General features: G+C 50.0%; 1 long non-coding RNA gene across 1 annotated transcript in view; it reads right to left on the reverse strand.

Moving 5' to 3' along the window:
- The window catches only part of LOC112817843 (uncharacterized), a 4,918-nt gene extending 11 nt beyond the window's left edge, over nucleotides 1-4,907 (reverse strand). The window contains exons 1-4 of the long non-coding RNA XR_012377473.1: nucleotides 4,788-4,907; nucleotides 2,636-2,710; nucleotides 1,519-1,586; nucleotides 1-16 (exon numbers count right to left, since the gene is read on the reverse strand). The exon at nucleotides 1-16 is cut by the window's left edge and continues 11 nt beyond it. This is a non-coding gene — a long non-coding RNA (uncharacterized lncRNA). The remainder of the gene's footprint in view (nucleotides 17-1,518; nucleotides 1,587-2,635; nucleotides 2,711-4,787) is intronic.
- Between the last annotated feature and the right edge of the window lie 1,106 nt (nucleotides 4,908-6,013).

Below are 6,013 nucleotides of genomic sequence, written 5' to 3' on the forward strand. Positions count from 1 at the left end.
GGGACAGGACGGAGTGCTGTGGGAACCATGCCAAGTGCAGTGAGCCCCCAGGGGCTGATGGCCAGGGATCCCACACCGTTACAGAGCCCACACCCCCGGCCCCATATGCCCAGTCTGTGGCAGCACTGGACTTGGAAGCAAAAGACCAGGTATGAGACTCAACTTCCTGCTTTCCTAACTTCACACCATCAGGAGAGTCTGCTGACCTCTCCAAGGCATGTGTTCAGCATCTGTTCACCTGCCTTCCTGACCTCACACGGTAATCCTGGGGCCAAAGGAGAGCCCTGCATCCACACAACTAGCTGTGTTTTACTGGCACAACCCTTGGCTTGCTTTCTAAAGCTGCCAGACTCCCTTCCAAATCCAACACCTGCCAAAATCCTTGAGTTCTTACCCAACCTGACCTTCCTAACTTCCCTTGCTTATAACTCAATGCATCTGCTCAAGAGCCCCCTGTGCCTGTGTTCCAATCTTCACCATTATTTTTATTCCTTGCCCACCTCTCCACGTCAAGGCCTACTGGCTTCTCCTTTGCAAAATCACCGGTATTTGTACCCTTTCCAAACCCACTAGCAGCACGCACATTCAAACCAAAGTCATTGCAAAAACCCAGCAAGAGACCCCCACCTGCCTCTCGCCCGTCCCCCACTCTGGTCCAGCTTTCAGGAGGCCCCCAGACTATCTCCTAACAGACTGCAAGCTGAAGTAAATGTACACAGGCCACCTGATCCTATCCAGGTTCCCCAGATAGGTATTCAAAGATCTCTGGAGTACAGCACTACATTCTCGATCAAAATTCAATGGCCACTAGCCCACAGCCAGCTTTTCTCTCCAGACAGGCTATTCTCTCCATGCCAGCCCCTCACCCTTGCCCCACCCCCATCAGTACCACTGCTGCTACTAACACACCCCGCTCCTATCCCCAGGCCTCTTAGGGGAACCTCTCGACCCCTGAGCCTGTCCAAGTTGCCACGCTTGCCCATCCAAGGCCCAGCCCCCTCTGGCTACCCCCAATTCTTCCCGAGCTCTGTGAATGCGGAGAGCACCGTGCACTTCATTGAGTCTTCCTACACTGCTCTCCTGTTAGGTCCCATGTGATAGCATCCTTCTGCCACTTGAACATGACTGCCAGTTCTTTGAGGACACGGATCGTATCTTTGATGACCACCAGAGAGCCTAACTCCAACTGGACAACTAATGACAACAGTCTTCAGAGAGACCTCTGTCTCCTCCTGAGTAAAACAGGAGGCACACAAACTCTGAAGCTGTGCCCTAGAGGAACCTTGGGAAGTTCTTCATGGGCCTCCTTAGAGAAGCAGAGGGTGACAGAAGGGCCAAAAGGGCTGAACTCCGGCCCCTCTCCTGCTTCGGCCTGGGCAGCTCTCCTTTACCAGTTCTTCCAAATGAGTCCAAATAAGAATCGTACTTTACAAAAGAAAAAAAAAAAAAAAGACTCCACAGCTAACAACAACAACAACAAAAAATTAAGACTGGACGACATGACCAGGGAAATCTTACCTGGGATTTCCGAATCCGAAGGTCGGCCGATGACCGGACCTCATCTTCCTCGATGTGCCTCTCCATACCTACAGAGCAGAGCGAGGTTATTCCAGCAACACATCACTGCTCTCCTCCAAAAAGCACATGGCTCAGTGCCAGGCCCCCCGCACACGCTCCCGCACCCAGCCCACGGAGAGATACAACAGGCTTCTACAGTCTCGACACATCAGCTCCCGAGTGAGCCACGGGCCTCACGTTCCACGCCCTTTACTGTACCAGGTCCTGTCTGACTGCGACTGAGCACAGCGGCTAACAGCAAGTCTCCGTCACCAGGAGGCTCGGGCTCAAATCCCTGCACTGCCACTCACTAGCTGTGTGACTTTGGGAAGGCCACGTCACCTTGGTGCTCCTGTTCCCTCATGTGCTGAATGGAGCGGGGACAGCCCCTCCCTCACCACGTGAGCAGGGAATGAGAATGCACACCATGCCCCACACACTCTCACAGCTACTCCCGGAAGCTGCCCCGAACCACCTCCACCTCTGCCCCGAAGCACCTCCACCTCTGCCCATGACAACAGGTATTGTGATTCATTTTGGGGGAAGAAATGATGAATGCCGCCTCCACCCTCTGATCAACAGTCTGCATTCCCAAACCAACTGGGCAAAAATGCAGTTGGAACAAAGAGACCTTTTGGGCCCCAGGGGAACTCAGTCTATGACCTCGCCTCACTGAACAAAGGTCTAAACTGAAGGGGTGGAGACCTGGCCCCCCAAGAACTATCTGCAGACTGAATAATAATATGTCCTGCACCGAATAGCTCCAGCATTAGTGTTCACACGGACGTAGGGCTGGGAAACAGGACCAGTAAGAGAAAAGTCAAGGGACCAAGTTAAAACACCGAGTCGCACGGCTCGGCAGCCGGCAGCACACTTTGGTTCTGCGCTCTTTCAGTTGCAGTCCTGCTTCCAGGACAGGCAAGATTTCAGGGGCAGTGCCCAACTACAAGCAAAAATGGGACGAGCGTATCATCTGGATGAGTTTCAGTCCAGAAGAGCCGGGCCCCGCAGACGGGGGCGCCGCGGATGGGAGGCGGCTGGTGGTGGGGCTGGCTTGTTGCCGTTGTTCCCTTCTTACTCTTCAGTTTGTTCCGGACGTTGTTGGCCCTCTTCTTGATCTCGGTCGTGAGCTGCTCTAGGTCATCCTTGGTTTCTGGGTAAACAAAGGCAAGCAGAATCACCTAGAAAAACTAATTGCTCTGTGAGCCTCACCAAGCAAGAGGAGGTGGGAGCTTTCTCAGGTACCCACCACCCACAGCAGTATTTATCCTGAGGTACTCCCCAGACATCTGTCCTTAGAATCACAGACAGCTTAATTAATAAGCACTTTTCTAGGCACCCCAGTCCCAGACCTACAGAATAAAAACACCCAGTTGGAACCCTACAATCTGTCTTTTTAACAAGCTTTCCCAATGTTTATTGCAGCAATGTCCACAAAAGCCAAAATATGGAAAGAGCCCAGATGTCCAACCACAGAGGAATGGATAAAGAAGAGGTGGTCTATATAGACAATGGAATACTACTCAGCCGTCATAAAGGGTGAAATCTTGCCATTTGCAACAACATGGATGGATCTAGAGGGTATTATGCTTAGCAAAATAAGTCAGAGAAAGATAAATACCATATGATTTTACCCGTATGTGGAATTTAAGAAAGAAAACAGATGAACATAGGGGAAGGGAAGGAAAAATAAGATAAAAACAGAGAAAGAGGCAAACCATAAGAGACTCAACTCTAGGGAACAAACTGAGGGTTGCTGGAGGGGAGGTAAGGAGAGCACTTGATGTAATGAGCCGTGGGTGTCATATGCAACTGAAGAATCACTAAACTCTACCCTGAACCTAAAAATACACTATATGTTAACTAACTTTAAGTTGAATTTAAAAAAAAAAAAAAAAAAAAAGCTTTCCCAAGTAATCCTCTGGCACACAAAATTATGAGAACCTTGCTTTTAGAGAAAATCATCTGGTTTACCATGATGGCTTCAGCTCAAAGGTAGGAGAGAATTTCATGGGATTTCTGAGAAAAGGGATGCCAACAAAGGCTCATCAACCTAAATTCAGGCAAATATTTATGACATACCTACTATGTGCACAATGCTATTCTAGGATGTATGGAGCAAAGGAAGTACTGGCCATGACTATTCATTCAGAAACCATCCTTCAGGACCTGCTACAAGCTTGGACCTGAGCTAGACACTAAGCCATCAGAGAGAAGATAGAGATCCTGCCTTCAGGGGCTCAGCGTCTACTGGGGGACAAGGAACGAATAAATCAGTTGTTCTAAGGTGCAGTGTGGAGTAAGGTGTGAGTTCTGGTCGAAGGTGTGCACAGGATGGTGATGAAGATCCCCTAGCGCAGCCTGGAGGGATCTGGAAATGCTTCTGAAGACAGATGATAGTAAGACTGTGTCTTCACGAAGGAGGAAGTGTTAACCAGGCAGAAAAGGAGATGAAGAGCGGAGTCTCTGCGAGGAGGGACGATATGTAAAAGACACGAGGAGACAAGAATCATTTGGGGAACAGCCAAAGTTCAGTCTGGCTAAAGTGCGGGTGACGTGGGGGAAGGGTGGCAGGAGGAAAGGGTGTGGAGGACAGGCATGTGGCCAAACCATCCCCATGTGCTCCGCTGAAACATTCCAGCTTTAACCTTCTGGTGCTAGGGAGCCGCTGAACAATTCAGAGCAAAATGATAGCATCTGGCTCGTTTCTCGTCCTTAAGGAACCTAAAATACAGCCCGAAACCCCACTCTAAAAATGTGGAAGTTTGCGGAGGTGGCGGTAACAAATGGGAGTCTCAGGATAGGAGAGACTGAAGGGAATGTGACCCATGCTGGAACAGCTCATGGAAAAAAGATGGCCTTGATCTGGCAGGATTTGGATGGGGGTGGAGGAAAAGCTTCTCAGGTGGGGACATAGCACACGCAAAGGTACAGCCGAGGGTCAGAGATGAGGGACGTGAGAAGCAGTCAGCGTCACTGCAGTCACGAGAGGGGCTGGATGGCAAGGAGAGGAGAGTGTGGCCACATGGATTCCACGGAGCCATGAAGACAAGAGCCGGATGCGCTGGGCGCGTGAGCTCAGGCAGGGAAAGGGGAATGGAGAGGATCCGACGTGCACACAGTGTGGTGTGGTGCACACCCTCCCTGCTGCTCACAAGAGGGAGGAAAACTGGCTCAGCCCCAAAGCCAAGGGCCACTGCTGGGTGACTCAGGTCTAAGTAAAAACTCACTTGGCTCTGGAATCGGTGCAGACAAGAAGATACTGTAGTGTCTTAGTCTCCTCCACATGCTAGGAGAGCTTGTCAATGTTTTGCCGAGTTTCCTCAATCTAGAATCACAAAAACAAGAGCCTTTGTTGGGAGAGGAAGAACATTCCCACAACTGAGATACAAGCTTAGCAGAGATCCCTGGTGAAAGCTGCCCACCTTCTGGGTTTGTGGGACAACATGAGGACTAAAATGTCTTCTGCTGCTGGGTGAGTGCCCTTTGCATGGCCAGATAAACTAGCATCCAGAGCAGTCACCAAAAACCCACACACCCTGCTCCCTGAGAAGAACATATCTGCCCATCTGGGATGCGAGGCTGTGGACCAGAGTCGAGAAGAGTCAGGAAAACCCAAGAAGACAAGTCAGAGGACAGGGCCAATAAACCCTATCAGGCAGACCAGCCAGCCACACCCGGAACTAGAATAGCAGAGGGGGGGAGATGGGAGAGGGAGGAAAGGGAAGTCGGAAAGAAAAGCAGTGAAGGGGAAGGAACAAACATAGAGAGTGAAAACAAAGAAGAGGGAAAGAGAGACTAATAAGCGTGGCCCCCTCAGGAGACACCAGAGTTTCCCTTGGACATGTGGTTCTGCTGGATTCCCCAGATCATCAGCCTCCAGACACTCCAGCCACAGACCATTTCTGCACCTAAGGTTCCTGATCATGCAAGTGTGCATCATAAAATATTCCCAGCAGCACTTCATTCCCAGATAGAACAGCATCACAAGACACTGCTGCGCGAGCACTCAGTGCTGCCTTGGCGCCCTCCTGCAAGGCCCCGTAACCCTCGATGCCTGCCAGGTCTAGGGGCTGCACTTCCAGAAGAAGGGGCTTGTCAACACTGCAGCAATTAACAAATCTTGTAAAACACCATCCAGCAGCATCTTTCCATCAGGGATACAATAAAATACAACTCAGATGCAGTGTCCAGCATACCTTTCTTTCAGCAAATAATTCACTTGTTTTTGAAAACCCGGTCAGAGCTCTTCAGATTAAATAGAAAACAGGAAAAATAAAACTTGAATTCTCTAACCCTCAAAGGAGCACTTCTGCCAGTGGAACCGTGGACTTTGCTTCTCTACAGATACGCTGGTTGTGATGAACCACAGTTTGAGAGTAGACTCACTTGCTTCAAGATGTAGAATAAAATTTCAATGTAATCGTATCATCAGAGTATAAATCCAAATACAAGT

Source organism: Callorhinus ursinus, unplaced genomic scaffold (genome assembly GCF_003265705.2).
Source record: "Callorhinus ursinus isolate GAN/ISIS: 27379988/994484 unplaced genomic scaffold, GSC_fseal_2.0 scaffold1923, whole genome shotgun sequence".
Classification (NCBI taxonomy): domain Eukaryota; kingdom Metazoa; phylum Chordata; class Mammalia; order Carnivora; family Otariidae; genus Callorhinus; species Callorhinus ursinus.